Genomic DNA, 20273 nt, shown 5'->3' on the forward strand with positions numbered 1-20273 from the left:
ATACTCGAAGCTCGGTTAATCGAAGTTTTACTGTACCTCAAAATTTTTCTGAAATATTAAATCTTATTTTAATTTATACTTTGTCCTAAACAATCTTAACAAAATATTAAGACTTTCCCAAGAGTCTACATTCTAAATAATTTCGTCCTTCTATCATCAATTGTTTAAAATATTAAAATTGTCGAATATAACTAAATAAATCATAATTATATACATAGGATACTATATATAGGATATAACCAAATAAATCATAATTAAATTTTACCGACACCAGACATTAATGTAATTAGATATTTCTAAGTATTCCCCACAATTATACATTGAGTACAGAATATCTAAATTAAAATCCCCTTCGGCAATCAAATACTGTATCTTTTATTCAAGTTTCCAGCACCTGCCTGCCATCGCCCTTAACCCATAACCATTTTCCCCAGAACGATTGCGCAGAAACGGAAGGCGTAGAGGAAAAATGAAAATTAAAGTCGGAGATTAATTCCAACCTCCTTGAGATTTACCGTTCCGCGGTTCGTTCAAGTGGATTTCTTCGTTTATCTGCTTCGCGGATGATGAATGATGTTTTGAGAGACGATACCAAAATGAAGAATCGTTCCGAGGATATTTTGCGCTGTATTATAAATGGAATGGAAACGCTTGTAGTGACGCAAGAAGACGAAGCGTTGGCAAAGAAACCAAGGAACGGCAGAAGATTTAAAGGATGGACGAAGAGACGAGGAGCGAAAAGGAATACGAAGTTCACCGAATTAGGAAGCCCGAGAACTGTTTTGAATAAGCCCGCCGCTCGAATTCCTGAATTTTTCATAACCACTTTCGTCGCGTATTTCTAATTTCGAGGAAATTTCCTCCTCGTTACGTCAATTCTGGGCGGAACCCCCGCGCTTCCTTTTCAACCGTAAACGAATTTCTCCCCCGAAACGATGCTCGACGAAAAGGAAGATGCTTACGCGAGGGAGGGGGGCAAGGGGAGATAAAAACGAGAGTAAGTAAAAGCTTAGAAGACCGCTACGTTATAACGATCCGCTGAATTCGAGGAGAGAATGGGATGTTCCAGGGGCTGTTCAACGAATTCGAAACGCGTCGTGCTTTTCCTATCGCGCCGCGTCTTCCCTTTTACCTCACCCCGCTTTCTTTCTTTGCCCCGGGCCTTCACTCGAAGCTTTCACGTAAATTCTCGTCGTTTTACTACGCCCTGATGTTCGTACAGCGGCTCGGTACTTCTCAACCAGGGAACACGTCGAACACTCCTAGAAATGGCCTCGACTCAAATTACTGAGCTCGCTGCCAGTGGGTTTACGGGAAGAAGTTAATTGCCGATAAGCTTCATTATGAAATTCTACCTTAGAGCAGGAGCAGAACATGTTCCCTTGATGGGTGCTCAGGAATCAATAGTTGAAACTGTAAAAATCTACAGATTTAGCCTCTCTGAGGATTTCTTTGAGAAGGGTTTCTACTGAGTTGATCGAAGAATTTTCTTCGATTCTTTGATGTACTTGCATACTCTTTTTATTGTAATTACTGGCTGCACACTATACGTAAGTATGTGTATACAGAGTGAGTTGCGTAACTGTATCACCTGAATTTTTTTGTACACTGTTTATTGCATTAATAAATGTTTCAAACGAGAGTTGATGAGTATCGAGAGCATGCTCTTCTTTGATATGCTTCTCTCGATATCAAACAACTTCCGTTTGAAACACTTTTTCGCGCAATAAATAATTTAAAAGGAAATTCTGATACAGTTACGTGACTCACCTAGTACGTGAACCATTCACAGGCCAAAGTGATTAACTCCACTTTTTTAATTTTGTAAAATTTTACTGTGAAAGCACTTGATTGATGCTTAGCTTTTTATATTTAAAATAAATATAAAATTTATTTATAAGTATGTAAGTATACGTACCATTCACAAACTAAAATAATTACTTTTACATTTAAAATAAATATAAATAGATCAGCAGTTGGAAATCAGAAGGAAAACCTTATACACAAATAGGATTGTTATGTTATAGATATGTGAGAATAATTTGCATTTGTAATAGAACCTCGATTAACCAGGTCTCACTTGTTTCTATTGTTAATTTTTTCTCAGAATTACGTGTACCTCGTATAATGACAGTAGGTGCACTGAATATTTATGCAAATTCATGTTTTTACAAATACGACTAAGGAAATCGAACCTAAATTGAGATTCTGTTTGTTTTCCAGAAATAATATTAAAACACATACTTTGAATATGTTGTATACATTTGTAACTTATATGTATTCTGTACTTTTTCGTGCATTTAAGTTTCCTATAAATGTATAAACATCCGTAATCTAACTATAAGAGTACAACAGAATATTTTTGACTGGAAGTTTGTTTTAATAACAATCTACCAAAAAAAAAATAATAAAATTGGCCCTGAGTGGAGCAGTTCAGCTTTGTGTCTCGTTTTATGCAAGTTAATGCAGGTCCCAAAAGAGTCACTAACATTATTTATAATTTAAAAAATTTCATTGTAAGTGTTATACATTCCATACAAAGTTCGATGAGACTCAATTTTATTTAAATGGAATATATTTTTTGTTAAATTCATTTGAAGTCAAAGTTATGATTTTCATTATTCTCACATGGCTATCAGACAATCCTATATATGAGTGAATTAAAAATGAATAATGAAGTTATCTTAGTTCTTAATTTTTTACGTAAATCAAGATGGTTATGTAAGATACGCTCGACAATATTCTCCTATCGATCTAATAGGATGTGACAGTGTTCAGTAGAATATGATAATACTCGATTAGGCAGAATCACTGAAATATGGCAATAATTGCTCAGACAGGAAGGCAGTATGACACGATAACGCATCAGTAAACATGAATAGCAAAATATGACAGCACTTTGTCTGACAAGGAGCAGTAGTACATGATAACACTTGGCTAGATAGCGTCAGTAGAATATAATACGCGTTCAGACACACCAACCGTACAGTATGACAAGTTTATTGTTTCTATTTGTATAACACACGATAAGTAATGGTTTTCAATAGAAAACTTTGACGGTATTTGTTGATTAACTTAGCCGATTAAAGTGATAAATAAATATAATGGTCCTAATATGAAACATAGAGACTAATTAAATTATCTATAAAAATTGTACAACATATAATGGTCCTAATATGAAATATATAGACTAATTAAGTTATCTATAAAAATTGTGCAAATAACAGAACCAATATTCATATGAATACGATAGAATAAATCTTAAAAGCATTTTTATTCTTTTTCTCAATTCAGAAATTTTGTCTGTTATTTTATTTTAACCAAAACATTTTAGTTACTAATTTTAATTTAGGTATAGCTTAGTCTTTTTACTGTCATACTTTGAAAATTTACTTAAAGTTCATCATTTATTTCAATTATATTTACCGAAAAAAGTATGTTTTATGTTGATGAAATTTTCTTCAATTCTTATGTTACGTATATAATTGGAGTCAATATTAAATGCTGCATATCCACTGACGTCACCTAAACCCTATCACTTAAACAGTGCACTTGGCATTCACTCTCTCAAAATATCCTTGTTCCTCATAATGAACGAGATAACAATAATGATAATAATAGGATAAAGTAGCTAGTAATGTACATTCGCCACGCAATCGATAATTTCCATGAATTTAACTAAAACTCGAAGTTTTAATTGGAAATTTTTAACAATCCACTATTCTACTGTATTATGTATGTTGTGTATACCAATAAATATATACTATACTATGAATTTGTAAGGGTGAATAAATAGTTTACTAGCTTATGCTCGAGGTATCAATTGTAAATGTTCATTCTATATATCGTTAATCCCTGAGCACTATATATATACTATACTATGAATTTTTGTAAGGGTGAATAAATAGTTTACTAGCTTATGCTCAAGGTATCAATTGTAAATGTTCATTTTATATATCGTTAATCCCTGAGCACTCTTCAATTTTGATCTAAATTACAATTTTAATTTTCAACATAATTTCAAGAAAAATTCTTCACATAAAATTCACTCACTTTTAGTAACAGTATTCAAAATATTAAAGTTCACAAGAAGATACATTTTACACTACTACAAGCGTTAAAAATAAATCAGCTTATACTTCTATAAGCTAGTTATCTGACATCTCACACAGGAAATGCAATATAAATGTTAGACTCAAGATTAACCGATCCCCTCCGAAGACAACATTCACCAATTCAGAGTTCATGCCATGGAATCCCACCCTAACGCTCGTACACTATGTTATCAACTCGAAACAGCTTCCAAAATTGGCCGCGCCGATGGAAGGGATCAACAATTCGAAGGAGATTCGAAACGAATGCAAAGAGCCACGAGGAAGCTCTGCTCCCGGAGGATTTCTCAGGCACCGAGCGTATAATGACAAATCGAAGGAGCCACCCACGCGACAGTTCCCTCCACGCACACGTGCGCTTCCGTTTCGTGCTTTTAAGCTCTCCGTTCAGCTCGGAGAATACAAATGGAAGCCGCCGCGGCGCGCCGGATTGCTAGCTACCTACGCGTGACATTTTGAGCGACGGAAAGGCGAAAGCACAGGCGGAGAAGAAGAACGAGGGAGAAGGAGGGACGCAAAGAAACGGAGGAACTGGCAGAATGAAACAAGCGAATGAAGAGAGCAGCGAAATCGGAGCTGATGAAAGGGACGCAGTCGTGCCGAGAATGAAACGAACCTTGGATCAACCCTGTCGACGAAAACAGAAAGAGATCTACGTGCGTTTGTGTGTGTGGGGGAGTGTGTGCGGGAGTGTGTGTGTATACGCAAGCCACCGTGACCAAGTTGGATACGCGATGCGAAAGGAGAATGCAGTTGCCTCGGGAGCTTTCGTAATGTCGATTCAACTGCACTAACGACCTTTCGCGATTGGACCTTCGACCTTTATGCCGAAACGCTGACTTCTTCTACTTCCACTTCGACTATATACCCCGCCGAACTTTTGCATCGGTCAATATGCACTCAATACTACTGGATTCGTCGTTAACTCTCAGGCAGCCGATCCTGGGTCAGTTCTGACCCATCTCCTATAGCATACTACCTCTGGGAAAAGGTTTTAGATGAAACGCTGCAATACGAAATTATTAAAAAATATTGTAGTTTTTGAAATGTAAAATACTATTGTATGAATATAAAACATATGGATAATATTAGATAGATTTGGTACGGTTTTCAAAAAGTGCTATATTTTTAGATAATTTCGTATTATTGCGTTTGACTGAGAACCTTTTACCAGAAGTAGTAGTATCATGTTTATCGATTGCTGTACTGTTCTGTATGTAAATAGTGTTACACTCTCCGAGATATATACTTCTCGTAGTTTCTATTAGTATTCAGTATAACTGTGAGTTAGCAACCAAATGTGAAATACAGGGTGTCGATACTGAACCAGGCCACCTAAATATCTCCTCTGTTTTTAATGACACGAAAATCTAAAAAACTAAACAAAACGATCTTACACAAAAGATTGTTTTTCCATAATATTCCTCCTTCGAAACAATTCAAATTATACAATGGACAATTTTCGTGTCATTAAAAACAGAGGAGATATTTAGGTGGCCTGCTTCAGCTTACACACCCTGTATATCTATAAAATTCATTCTATAACAGATCGTAGTATTCTGTGTACAGTGTACAAGTGATAACTAAGAATAATTTTTCCTATATTTTACTTTAGTGTTATTTTCTAACCATCCTTTAAACGTGTAAAAACATACAATTTTGATAGAGAAACATTTTTTAAGTGTATACATGATGGTCCACTTAAGTAAGGCCACCTAAATATCTCTTCTAATTGTGATGACACACAAAATATTTTACATAGAATTTGAATGATATGGAGGGATCAATTACTGCAAGGAATGGTCTTTTTTTGAAGTCTCAAATAAAAGAGTTTCAAATCAAATTTTTTTGTTATATCATAAAACTTGGAATAGATACGTAGGTGGTCTTATTTAGATGGACCACCTAATGTGGGTCTATAATGAACCAGGGTCAGCCACCTGAGTTGTTATGAAGCAGTTGGCCATTCGAGGGTTAATATGTGTCTTTTCTATGAGTTTAGGTATAGACACGTACATGTGTAATGCAACGTATGGTGCAATATGTAATGTGACATAGTTCACACGTACGGGGTATTATACGCGTCATGTTCATACACGTGAATCGCGTTACATCACGCGATATGTAACACGCGTTACACACGCCTGTATCCTACCAAAGATGAATCTTCCCTGAATGATGGATCTTTCGGTGTTTCTCGCCGCTTGTTAGCAGTGTTGATTTGTATGTCGAATAAAGCCGTGGTTACTATGGATGCAATTTCGCGCAGTTTCTGAGACTTCGCAGGTTTAAAATTATGTATGCATATGAATTTATATGTATGTGTAAATTTTATGCAAAGTTGTGTCCGCTGTAACCACGATCCGAAAATACGACAGATTGCACGACTTTTATACGACATTTGTTTAAAACAAATGACGATCATTCTACTTGTATGATGATGAGTATGATGATGTATGAGTATGAGTACTTTCATTAAAAATTTTGTTAGAAATTATTAGCAACTATTATTAGAGTAAACGACATTTTCAGACAATCACCTAATGAAAATATTGTACATAAGGTGAGTCATCAGAACATACAATTAGTACCCAAATAATTTTTTTTAATTTTGTGACCAATTCTCAAATTTCGACTTTTTTTAAAGAAATTTTAATTGGCATAAAATTCCACACTAAAATTGATTTCACAAGTGGAGATAAGTATAAAACAAATTTAAACAAGTAATTCACACTACTATTTAATGTTTACACTAACTGCAGCTATATCATCAAATAATATATCATAACAAGAATATATGATTATAATATTCATAAAATCATAAGTGAGTAATGCAGTTTTAATCTGAATATTCAACTTCAAAATTCTAATTTCTAAGTTTGTCTTTGAATTAGTTATCTACATATAAATAATAATTAAATGCTATATAAATAATATATATTAAACCAATAAATTAAACTCAATTATTCCCCACACACTATTATATAATATTTGGGTACTAAATTATAACCAGCAGTAATATGAACATATATAAATAGGTAAACAAATAAATAGCTAAACATATTTGTTAAAATCCATAATAACATTTGTACTCACATTAGTTTCCGCGATTCAATCTGTTCCACAGTAAATATGTACTATCCATTTATGAAAATCCCTTTATAATTCCTTTTAACGCAAAGTGGTAGAAACAGATGAACCTTCTGTTTTCTGATCCTCTTCTTGAACCTGCAATACAAATATTACGCATTACATTTTAAATACATTTTCCTTTATTTAACGTAGACCTATATTATCTCCTTCAATTAACAATTTTACAAAGTTCATTGAAATTGATAACAGAAAAAGGTTACGAAACACGGAATCAGGAAATAATGGCAGAATGATAGAGTAAACGCGAAGAATTTTCAAAGCGAAACTTCTACGATTTCACCCATACATTTAGACGGTACGTGACAACATAGTGAATTCGAGAAATTCTAAAAGCCAGAATATTGTCCCACCCATTAGTGACGCCAAATGTACAAAGCACTGTACGAAAATTTAGATATTTACTTAATTTGCGCTTTGTCGTGTTATTGCATACGAAAATGCATAGTTATTAACTTATATGCTAATATTAAAAACTATTGAGCAAAAAAGTTGTTAGCTTTACCATACGATTAATACGACAAAGTTTGTACTTGTATTTCATTCCTTCAGCGTCTTCACCACCGCACAATAAATAAAACTTTTGTAACAAAATACAGCACACCGAAACACTGAGATTATGAAAATCGAGACTAAATTAAACGATATAAAACTAAACATTTGTTTTATAAACACAAATAAAAAGAAACTGATATACAGTCACAATGTCTGAAGAGACTCGAAGAAGCTGTCAGAAGTGCGTTCGTGCATGCGCGGTAGCATCATAAAACTACACGCATGCGCAGTAAATTCACGTGACTACGTGCATGCGCAGTAACATTACGTAACTCTGCGCATACGCAGTAGCTATCACGTGATTACAATTTAAATATCTGTAGATTCTTGTAATAGATATAATTTTTTAAAAAAGATATATTTAGTTATTACTACCACTGAAAATATGAAAGTAGTTATGTAAGTATAAAGTTGATTTTCTCTAATACTTTATACTGTCAATATTTTCACACTATATAGTTTTAACATCTGTACCTCAAAGTTAGACTAACCCAAGTCCATTTTTCTAAACATTAAATATTTTACAGGTTCTTATTGCTTCCTCTGCATTTTATTAGAATAATAGGAATTTAATTAAGTTACATTAGATGAAGGAAATTTAATAATATAAATTACTTCAAATACTGTTTTCTAAAATGGGCAATCGTATTTGTTTTTCGACTCTCCTAAGAAATAACAAGAAACAACTTGGGTCACTATGGTTTTCAGATACAGATATTATTGTTAATAGCAGTCAATAGCTATTTATTAATTCTTTTGAAAAATCCTTAATGAAACTTTCTGCAGTAAGGAAAGCCTAAGGAATATATATTTCAGATAGTAGAATAGATTAAGTTCGAAGCGAAATTAAGGAAAATTGGCAAGAAAAAACTTGAACGTTTCAATAAAGACACTTTTCCTGCAATATGCTTTCTTCCAAAGTGCGACGATGCCAGTGTAAAATGCGGTCGTGCTCTTTCTAATGGAACTAAGTGTTTCTCGTGCGATTAATCGGTTCTTGCCGTCCTCATCAAACTGTTCAACTTAAAACAGAAAGGAAAAATTGCTTCTTAAATTGACTCTTAAAATTACCTAAAATAAAACATTTAAGACGGAAAGTAGCCTGAGGTAAAAGCTAGTGATCGATTACTTCTAAAGAGCACAATACTTAACTACTTCTTAAATTCAGAATGTTATTATACTCTTTGTCACTGTTATATCACTTTATCATAAAACCCTAACGACAAAATAAAAACAAAGTATCGTTAATGACCGTTCAGTTCGAGTCGTTTATGTTAGCAATTCAATATCTCTTCAATCGACGCAGTACGATATTAAAAGAGTATATTCAACATATTTGAAAATATGTGAACGTTTGAGAATTGATTAAGTGTTAATTTGTACTCTTATACGTACTTATCTTCCTGTTCGACAAAACGATATAAATGAAAAGTACCAGAGTGGAGAAGAGATTAAATAACAGACAATTTTATTTCTCATCGATCACTGTATGTACTGACAGAACAGTGACGCGAACAAATTGACTCGAATTGGGTAGGAGAAGCTATCCTGATTGACGGCCGAGAAAATTCTACGCCCCCGCTTCGTAAATTTAATGACAGATTTGAATGATTCTGTAAATCATTAATTAAAAGTAGTACAGTTAACAAAAAATCTCTAGTTTGCTTAATCTTTAACTTTGAACAACTAGATATTGACAAATGTTTCCAGTATGAATTACTAGGGAGTGATAACATAAAATAAAATAATGACACAAATAAAAAATAATTGTATATTATAGTTTGAATCGTAGGACATGTTTCCACGAAATATTTCTATCAAACTCTGAACAATGATTCCAATTTCAAATAAATTCGAGGTTGTAACAAAAAAATAGAGGATTTTAATATTTTTAATCAACTGTTTCATTTTTATAACAGAAGATAAATACTTTGATCTACTGGACATCGTTATAAATCCTTGTTAATTTAATTCCAATTGAATTCTAAGTAGTTTTACTCAATCCTGCTGAATATTTCACAATCACAGACGCAGAGACAACAAAATTAAATGAAACAAGTTTAAAAATTAGCATACACACAAAATAATCTATCAGTGTTTACTGCCTCATTTTCAATCTCTATTTCACCGTATTATTACTTAATTACTGTGCCCCTGGGTCGTGATGAAGTGCGTTCAAAATTTCGGGCTAATTAAACGCAAGCGAACATCCAAATTAAACTACAATCCTGCCAACGATTCAAACGTAATTAGACCAAGTAATTAATCGATCTTCGTCGGTTTCGACGGTTCGCGGCTCATGAATTTCGACGTGTCGATTGTTTTCTTATCGCTTTGGAATCCCGCCATGGGTTCGGTCGAAATGATCACACTCTATTAACCGCTGTTTTAATGACCGCCAACTGTCGCGTGATTAACGCTGCAGCTCGCGACACAGTTACAAATTATACTACGTTTCTCGCTGATTATGCATTGTTAGAGCCGTGTTTTGCCATGATCGCGTCCCAGCGAACCTTTTCACAAGAATTCCAGCCCGAGGGATTGTCGCAATACCGATTGAACTCCAACAATGACTTCAGGGAAAGTTTTTTCAACGATCCTTAAAGATTTGTATCGTTTTCTATCACGAGAGGCAAGGATAACGTCCCGAAAACGAGGACTTCGTTGAGGAATATTCCCCAAAGGCACGAAACACTTTGCTTCCCCAGGATTCGAGAGGAAAATAATTTTCCTGTTCGCGACAAAGGAGCTTCCGAACTGGAGCAGCCAAAGGGCTCCGTGCGAGGAATCGACCGAGCTGAGGGCTCGACGGAGCCAGCGGCCGACTAAATGGGACAGCTTGAATACGCTTATCTATCGCGAGATAGTGCGATTCGGAAACACTTAATTTTTTTCCTAGGCAATGTTGCTCGACAGTCACGATCTTAGATTTATCTGGGAAACCTTTTGTCTCTAATCAAGCTTGTCACGGGTGCAGTCACGCGATCGCTGAATTCAGGCACCCTTCTGTTCTGGATTTAACTCTTCGCGAGGCGACGCGACGTGCGGTTTTTCGCGTGTTGCGTTTTAACAGGTTGAAATTGAATGGAAGGAACAAGAGAAACGCGGGGAATTCGTATTTTTGAAAATTCAATTTCAATTTGAAAATTGAAATTAGAACTAATTCAATTGTTACTTTAAGATTTGTAATCGGTGTAAGTATTGTAAGCAGGTACTTATGACGTTGTAAAAAATAAGTATTCATATTAATATTCATTCATATTAATGTTGTTGCATATGAAATGACATTTTTTTTTCAAAGTTTGAAATACTCGTCAATTTTTATAAATTATTTTAAAGGAGGAAGCACTTGAATTGCTTGCTAATGCACACAGCTGTGAACTGTGTACTGATGATTAACAAAATTTGTAATAAGGTTATTAGGTAGAAAATAGTCGAGATATTCAAGCAATTCTTTTATAACTTTAAACTTGGAATAAATCTTGTACTTTTTGAACATTATTTTTTGAAATACGTACCTCAACAATTTTTTAATGAATGTATATGGATTCGAAACAACTATTAAAGCTACATTTATAAATTTCTTGAATTCTAAAATTTATTTTTTTTATAAATTCGGGTATAAATTTATTATTTTAGTTAGTTATAGGAAAAAATGCATAGAATCGTGCAGAACTTATTTTGATTATGTATGCATGAAAACTATGAAAACTAGTTTGACATAGATATGTTTGTTTTCACTTTTTTCAATTCTAGTTTTTACATTCATTTTAATATGAAGGATAACATATCTTTAAAATTGGAAAATGCGAATTGAATAGCCTTTCACAAATAAAACAAATCACAGTATGTTTACGAAAAAGCGAAACGTTGAGAAATGAAAAATAATATTACATTCACTATCTGTAGACAAATAAAGAAATATTTTTTTCTAATTTTCATTTTCATTTTGAAATATTTGTAATTTTTATTGTATGTAAAATCTATATTGTAGATAAGTATTATTTCGTAAAAATTTCATCCTCTTGGCCTATAACTACGAACTTCAAACACTAACATTTTTAAAACTGAAAGATTACTAATACAAAAAATAAATGCCCTCCTTGCACTTTTTCTACTGAATTTTCTCGGATTCTAAGTTCAAGCATTTGTCCTGTTCCTCGTATCAGTCCTTCAAGTGTCCACTTCGTATCAGACTCTGGCTAAGCTGATTCAAATCACGGATGAAGGTCTTGAACAATACAAGAATCGTACAAAGAACAGTAAATACGATTCGAGGTAGTAGCGAAGATCTAAAGGGACGCAAAGAGAATAAAATATTCGAAAAGCTAGCACTCTGATCCTTGGAGAAGAGACTTCTACATGAACTCTAACATATAAATATACAGGATCTAATAAAAATTTCAAACTCCTGGGTTAAGCAGTTTCGAATCTTACCCTTAAACAGCGTGAAAGAATTTTTCGCCTCCCAAAGGGGTAGAAAGTTGACAAAATTTTAATAAAGTCGAGTGACTACAGTTACGCTGAAATCAGAATCTTGGTTCAAGCTAGATTGAATCGCGTGACAAATTACGATAGAATTATTCATAGGAATCCCTAGGTGCAGTTCGACGGTAGGTAGACTTTTGAGAATTTCATTAGATCGATCATTTTCCCCTGTGGATACCGTGGAACTTTGTTCCGTGGTGATTTACGTCGGCAGAAAGGTCTAACCACGAATATTTTTCGCGTTGGGAAAGCGTTTCGAACTTTCTCTGGGAATTTCATCGAGTTCGCTGTGAAACTGCGAACTTAACGTTTTCATAAAAGCAAAACTACATAACTGTCGTCTGGAACGCATTGTGGGAATGCAAACAGAGATGGAGAAACACTTGCGACTATCATACAAGTCAATTTTTCATCGTGCCTTATGAGCTTATTTCTTTCTGAATTTAAATATTTCTTCTGAAGCGTTGCCTCGAAAATATAGGATATTAAAAATTGCACTATGATATTTATGTCTGCAAATTTATTATTTATGTGATATTTCATTTGCAGTATTTACCTAATGTTTCAATGCAAGCAATCGTATCGAGCATCGAGAATTAAAAACTTTTGTAAAAACTTACAAAAGTTTGTAAAGAATTTTTACAAACAAATTTAGTGTATGCGTCAATAACTGTATTTTGTCTTATCAGGATTTTAAAATAAGAAAATAGGTATTGTATCGTTTACGTTTTACTGTTTGTTATGATATATATGATGCTATGTATTAGTAACTTCACTTGCTTTTTCTTTCTTTTGTCGTTCTTTTTTAGGTCGTCAAAAATAACTGCAATGTCGGCGAAGAAAGCAACGCGATGATCTTGGCGGAGACCAGTGTTCGCGAATTCCGAGAAACTTGAGAGAAAATAAAGAGAAAAAAGCGTGTCTCTGTTATTGCGAAATTAAAAGCTCAGGAAAAGTATCTTAGTTTTATGACAGAAATGAACGAAAAAATAAACTTCCTTCTGTTGATCGTAATCCTTTTAAATAAAAATTACGATTTTAAGATAGTAAGATAAACTTAATTTGTCGATTATAAGTCAGATCATACATATTTCTGTAAAAAAAAAAAAGAAAAAAACAATATAAAGGTTGCATTATAATTTACGAAAAAGTAATCAGATCATACATATTTCTGTAAAAAAAAAAAAAAGAAAAAAACAATATAAAGGTTGCATTATAATTTACGAAAAAGTAATCAGATCATACATATTTCTGTAAAAAAAAAAAAAGAAAAAAACAATATAAAGGTTGCATTATAATTTACGAAAAAGTAATCAGTTGTGTAACGATAAAGTCAGAATACTCTACATTTTTCTGTGCTTTGTTAATTAACAATTAACAAGTTATTCTGTAACTGTTACATTCGTATTTATAATTGTGGTATTTATTGCTTGTAGCAACCTTAACTGCTACTATTCTTTTTCTAAAGATTTAAGAAAGTTAGTCTTAAGATTAAATACTTTAAGAAAGGTTTAAGCAAAATTAGGAAACGATAAGAATTTATAAGGATGAGTAGAATAAGAATTTAATATAACGATTATTATAAATTATTTAAGTAACGTACATTAAATTAATTAAACAATATACTCACAGAGCATTAAAAAAGAGACAGCTTTTCCCTTCAAAGAGAGAACAAGAATTTAATATCATAAATGTTTCACAGTTCAGTAATATATTAATATTCGTATTTATTTATTTATATTTATGTAAAGCAAACTGTATTTCAATAAAATGGTTTATATTTAATCAAACGGAAATGCACTTGAGCATTTGTTTGTTAATTACAACGCACCTTCTCTTTTTACTGAAATATTTTAATACAGGTTCTTACAGGTTGAATATTCTAATACCGAAACATTACAAATGTTACTCGAACTATCATTAGAAGAGTAATATATGGACCTTTACAGTTCAGTCGAATGTACAGACCACGTAAAATGTGGGACATATCAGTAAGACATACGGGTAGATGGTACTTGAAATATTTCAGTAAAATATTGAACCAGACTTAGAAAATTTTTGAGAATTCTCCGTACGTTTCAATATTATGTTAAAATACTTTTCGAGTGTTTTAGCGAGGTATTACAATTATTAGAATCTAATATATCAAAATATTAAAATATGAGAATAGCTAAGACTTGAAGTGTATCATAAAGTTAAACCGATTAGTAGAATACAGATTATTGGAGCAAGATATTAGGGGTAAATAGAATGTAGAACATTTTATTGCTCGCTTCTGTCTATTCTAATTGTGAGTCAGAGCACACTCCTACGTACTTCTCGTACTCCTACACCGTACTAAAATACTAAAATATATATTTCGAGTTCTACCTACTCTACGATCTAATTGTGATTCTAGAACTCGTAGGTGTCTATTTCAACTTAATGCTGCAAACATAGATAAAACTCAAAATGTCATAGTACATGTATGAAATCCAAAATGTAATAATAAAGAAAATTGACTTCATGAAGGATGCGCAACATGTAAATTTATATGAAAAAATTTCTCAGGTATACATAAATACTCACTGAATTCTGAAAAATAGTTCGATCATATCTAACCACTTCAAAGTACTACGCAAGGTATCAGATATATTATATTAATAAGAATAGTTTAGAATATTTTATCTATTTTATAGTAGAATAGACGAAACTTAAAATGCTTTGACAAAATGTATTCAAAGCAAGAACTAATATAATGAAGACAAAATTATACAGAATTGAGAACACTAGCTCATTTAGTATTAACATTTAGTAGAGTAGGATTTCGATTAACTGAATGGTTATGTATTAATAAACGGCGTATAGCAGAATCTCAATTGAAACTCAAGTTGGGGTTTAATAAAAGCCTGCAGAAAATAAAAAAGCCTCTTATAAGTAAATTAATCCCCACTATGTTCCCAATATTAAAAAGACCCAATTTTCCAAAATTAAGTACCAAATTTAAAGGAAATTTTACTTCACTAAAAAGTTGTGGATAACTGACAATCAAATTTTCTCGAATCTGTTTTTAGGAAAAGAACAGTACTTGACTTTAAGGTCTTACTCCTCCGCGTACGGAAACCGCAATTTCGTTTAATTAATTAATTGCACGTTGCGTTTTAAATTAAAACACGCGACCAACTTCACAGAAAAGATTAAGAAAATTCAGCTCCATGATACAACACGACAGACCACAATGCCTTCTGTTCTGAATAAATCCTTCCGAAATATACGTAATACATTGTTAAGGGAGACACCAGACTTTGTTTCCCTGTGTTCAAAGTCCCCCGTTTAATCTGAAAATATTTTCGGCGACCCAATTTACGACCTACGAATTCCCCACCCACCGTAGATGGCTCGTAAACGAATCGTCGAGCACGGGAACGCGCGTGCAAGCTTATCTTTTAACACGACTGGTCAGGTAAATCAATACCACTCGGTGGAGCTTCAAAAAGGAAAAAAAAGAGAAACTCCATGCGGCTCACTGTATCTGAGCCTTCTGCTTCACTGATTCGTACTCGTTACGTGTGTGTATACCTATGTGTTGCGAGGGTGGCTAACGTGCCATTGAGATGTCCCGAATTATGGCAGCTATCATCGATTTCCTCGACAATTTTCTCTTTCTTCTGCCTTCTGCTTCTCAAACTGGGCAATCTTCCTTGTCAAGGAAACAGTTTCACTGGCACCAGCTGCTCGTTTTATTTTAACCTTTTACCTTTCGACAAGTCACGCTTTCCGTGCAATTTATATTCGAAGCATTTGAGTAGAGAAACTGTAAGGTGTTTAAATACTTAAAATTGTAATAGAGATTTCTGGATTTGAATTGATAGGGAGACAAAAGTATTTCAATAAGAAAATTTTTGGATAATAAATCAATAATCCTTGATATATCATTGTTATTATATCTGAAGTAATCTAGTATACCTATGTATTTGTCTATTAGTTGAATACTGTTAACATAATCGATACCATATATTAAGACTCAAAATGAACTTGTCTCCATAATCTGATTACTTATAATATATAAATTTTATTGAAAGAAAATCTACTAATACTATTTTCAATTATGAATAAAATTAATTTTATTGAATTTCATAATTCATTTCAAAGTGTCATGATGATTTTATGATTCTTCATTAAAATCAAACGTATCATAAAAAATATGAAATGTTTAACGTGAAACGAAAATTTCTCATTGCATAATTACTCAATTATTGCATTATGAAACATGTGTTAGATCAAATTTGCTAAAAAATCTATTATTTAACAGTATAAAAGATGGTAACTCTACATATTAGAAAATATTTCGTGCAATTGAAAGAAAACTGAAAAGTTTGAATAGCCTCTCAAGCAGAAAATTGTATGACACACATAATACGTGAATATTCTTTCAAGAATCAAGAATATTTGCTAGAATTCTGCTGCAATAAGGGTACATAGAATCTCAGCGCAGCCTCTCAAGAGGAAGTCATTTAACGTAGTTCCTCCCACAAGTCCCTTTGGCCACGATTTCAAAGACGCAATGAGAAGAAAGCGTTGTATACCCTTGAAGGCAGTCGGCGCGGCGTCTAATCCAAAATCCAACGCGCGCGGTAATGTGGCGTCGCGATAATTGCGCAGACCATCAGAAGATTAAAAGTCAGTCCATTGTACCAGTCGCGAGACAGTGCTCTGTTGCGACTAGCTCGCTTTTTCCACTGATTTTCGCCGAAATCTTGGAAACTGGGTCACCGAAATTTTCAGTTTTCCCAGCTTGCCCGAGAATAACGCCGAGACATCATTAAATATTCGAGAAGTTCGTGTTCCAGCGACTAAACACGAGCGAAGTCAAAAGGTTGAAAAATCAAATCGCACGGCAGGAAAACTCATTTCTTTTCGAAAAAAGGAATCCTACTCTTTTATCAATCGAATGAGGCAAATTTTACAAAATTCATATTCGTACTCCGAAATGTTTTCAGCCTTTTCGGATTACAGCATTTCGAAATTGGAAATCCTTTGATTGGATAACGAATCTTTTACCATTTCACTGAATAAGTGGGATTCAAACTAATTCTTCCATTGAGTGGAATGAAATGAAACATTAGATTAATTGGAAAATACTGTATATCGGACCTTTTCATTCAAAATTAACAACTGTATTATACTTTAATGAAATGAAGATTTGGAGCGTTAAAAAATGAACTACCTTTGACCCTGTGGTGTATGATTAAATTAAATAAAATGTTCCAAAGCAATCTATTATTTACTAGACATGACAAGGTTAGTAACAACAAGTTCCTTTTAAATTGTTAAAGTATCCAATAAGACTTCTCAATCAATCTAATATTCTTCATCCAAGTAGTGACAAAGAAAGGATATTACAGGGAAGCAAATAAATGATTATTTCATCGTAGCTTTATATTCTATGTAGGTATCTAAAATATTTTTACATAAAGAACTTTTGTAAATTATTGAAGAAATTAAAAATAGCTAAGTCTGATACATGATTTTAGGTAATTCTAAATGAAACCAGTACATAATTTTTTCTCTTTTTTTCTTGTTATAATTATTCTATGCAGAATTAAAAGTAGATGAAAGAACACTCAGACTTCTTCAAAAATGATGACACGTGGTATTAAAATAAGGGCATGGAATTATAACCACCAGAATCATGTCATCAAAAATACACGTCGCTTTTATTACACTCTGTCGAAAACCACAAAAATTGATCGTGACACCATTCGTCAAAGAGATCAGAGAAGTCAATTTTCGTTAGCAAAGAGCTGACAACACGGTGTAACGATCACGTTGAAATCGATAATCGTAACTGTAACTCCGCTCCCGACGATCGCGCGAAGTGGGTTAATCCAGTCTTTATCGACGGCGATTCAGATTTGCTCGACGCCGATAAATTCGCGCCTGTCGGAGTTACGTTTGACCCTAAACGAGCCATGTGTGGAAATAAAACGGAAATCGTGGGGAATGCTGAAGGATGAACTTTCGACCCTCCCGCTCGTGAACCGCCCACGCGCAAGAGCAGCCGATGAAAGAGCGGGAAAGGCGCGGAAACCGCCAGTGACTCCAGAATGAGCCCATTCACAGAGTTCCTTGGGCGTTATTAATTACGCATGCGATTAACTATTCGAGGAACAGGCTCTCCGAATGGACTCTCAAGGCAACGCGATGCGTTTCCCATTTGGAAGAGGCGATGTTATCTCGGAACCTTCGCGAGATGGATAGCTCTGGAATAATATATTGAAAATACGGAGTGTAACGCATAAAAGGAGGCTTCAGATCGTGGAGTGCGAAAAGTGAGACTGTATGATCGAGTGAAATCGGTTAGGCACGCGAGATCGCGTGTTTCGTGTACAAAATATGGAATTAGATGAGACATTGTTGCATGGTGGAGATACAAAGCTAATTTGAGCCGCTCATTTGCTAATTCGATTAACTCCACAAAATGAAAATATTTGTATTTGTTTTAAATGTGAAGAATTAAGTATCGATTAAGTGTTTTGGCACTAAAATTTGACTACATTCAGAAAGTCGAGTTCTTGGCTCTGGCTTGTGAATGGTTCATTTGCAATAGACAGAGTACTAATATTTTAGTACAGTATTCTCTAGTTATAATCTCGACATTATATTTACAATCAGATTTGGGTAAAGTATCATTTCAAATAGTGAGTAGTAAATAATCCATTTTATTTTAGATCGTACATGTACTGTTGAAAATAAAATATTTCATAAAAATACTGACATTTACATTTGAAATTATTATTTATTTTATTTTTCATTATTCGCTACGATCAAATATTATCTGGGCTTCTTTTCTGTCAAGGAATTTAATAAAAGATGAACATAATTATATTCAAAACAAAAACATTATTGGGAGCTTTGCTTTGCTTAAAAAATAAGTTAATTTGGTTTGCAAATATTATGAAGTCTTGCAATCTAATATTAATCCTTTCCACAATCTATTTTCACTGCCAACAAATATTTTACATACAATTTATAATACAAAGTTCAGATATTTTATCTTATGCCTCAGGATATTTACATAAAAATATTTTATTTGACAAAATTTCACTTCCTATTTAAAATACTACTGTATTTAAACTGTAGAATCACAGTTACTTAATATAGTAATATTAATTGAAATATTTTTTCTATAAATTTTACTCAGCACTGTTACGATTAATTAGTTTGAAATAAGCTTAACTCAAAATTGAAGTATTTATTTAATCCTTGAAGTTCTAAATTACTTTAGACTTAATCGTGCTTCTAAATTTACTCTTACTATTAGTTCAACTGTATCTTGTTAATTTTAACAAAAACAATGCTTCTCTTATTTTTTAAAATACAGATTTATTGATGAACCATGAACTTATACTGTCCAACTATGGAGAAAAGTGGTATCTACTACAAATATTTTATTGCTATTTTGCACTAAAACAAAAGCTAAAACGTTCAAAATTATCCAAAGATGCAAAAAACTAAATTTCACATTTTTCTGTAGTTACTGCCCTTCTCCATAGTTGGGCACTGCCAATGGGCAGTATATCAATACAACCCTGTACTTTGTAAGCTGCTAACTGTGAATCTCTAGCAATTCTTATTGGAAGAAAATTAGCCTATTAGATGTGAACAAACGTCTTCGATCGAAAATGGGAAGATTACGAAAGGACACAATGTTCTTCAGAAATTAGTTTATCGACAATAGAAGGAACACCGTAAATGGAACTCGCCGTTACAGGTCGAAAGAAAAATACTACGGAGATGATTGGACTGCAGGAGTAGCTTCAAGCAAGCATTGTTGCTCTCTTATATCGGTGCCATAGCACAATAATGAAATCAGGTATGAAGGAAATCCTTGGAATCGGATGTTTCCATGCTTCGTTCTGCTGAGAAACTCCATAGGACATAGCATTTCCGATACACACAAATGCTGGAAAGAATCTTGCGCGACCA

The 20273-nt window shown here is 33.4% G+C and overlaps 1 protein-coding gene across 1 annotated transcript in view; it reads right to left on the reverse strand.

Moving 5' to 3' along the window:
- Window positions 1-20273, reverse strand: part of Oamb (Octopamine receptor in mushroom bodies) — a 151163-nt gene that overhangs the window by 121223 nt on the left and 9667 nt on the right. The window contains exon 2 of the mRNA XM_076384723.1: window positions 7209-7340. The gene's annotated coding sequence lies outside the window, so the exon portion shown is untranslated. The remainder of the gene's footprint in view (window positions 1-7208; window positions 7341-20273) is intronic.

Source organism: Calliopsis andreniformis, chromosome 9, assembly GCF_051401765.1.
Source record: "Calliopsis andreniformis isolate RMS-2024a chromosome 9, iyCalAndr_principal, whole genome shotgun sequence".
Taxonomy (NCBI): domain Eukaryota; kingdom Metazoa; phylum Arthropoda; class Insecta; order Hymenoptera; family Andrenidae; genus Calliopsis; species Calliopsis andreniformis.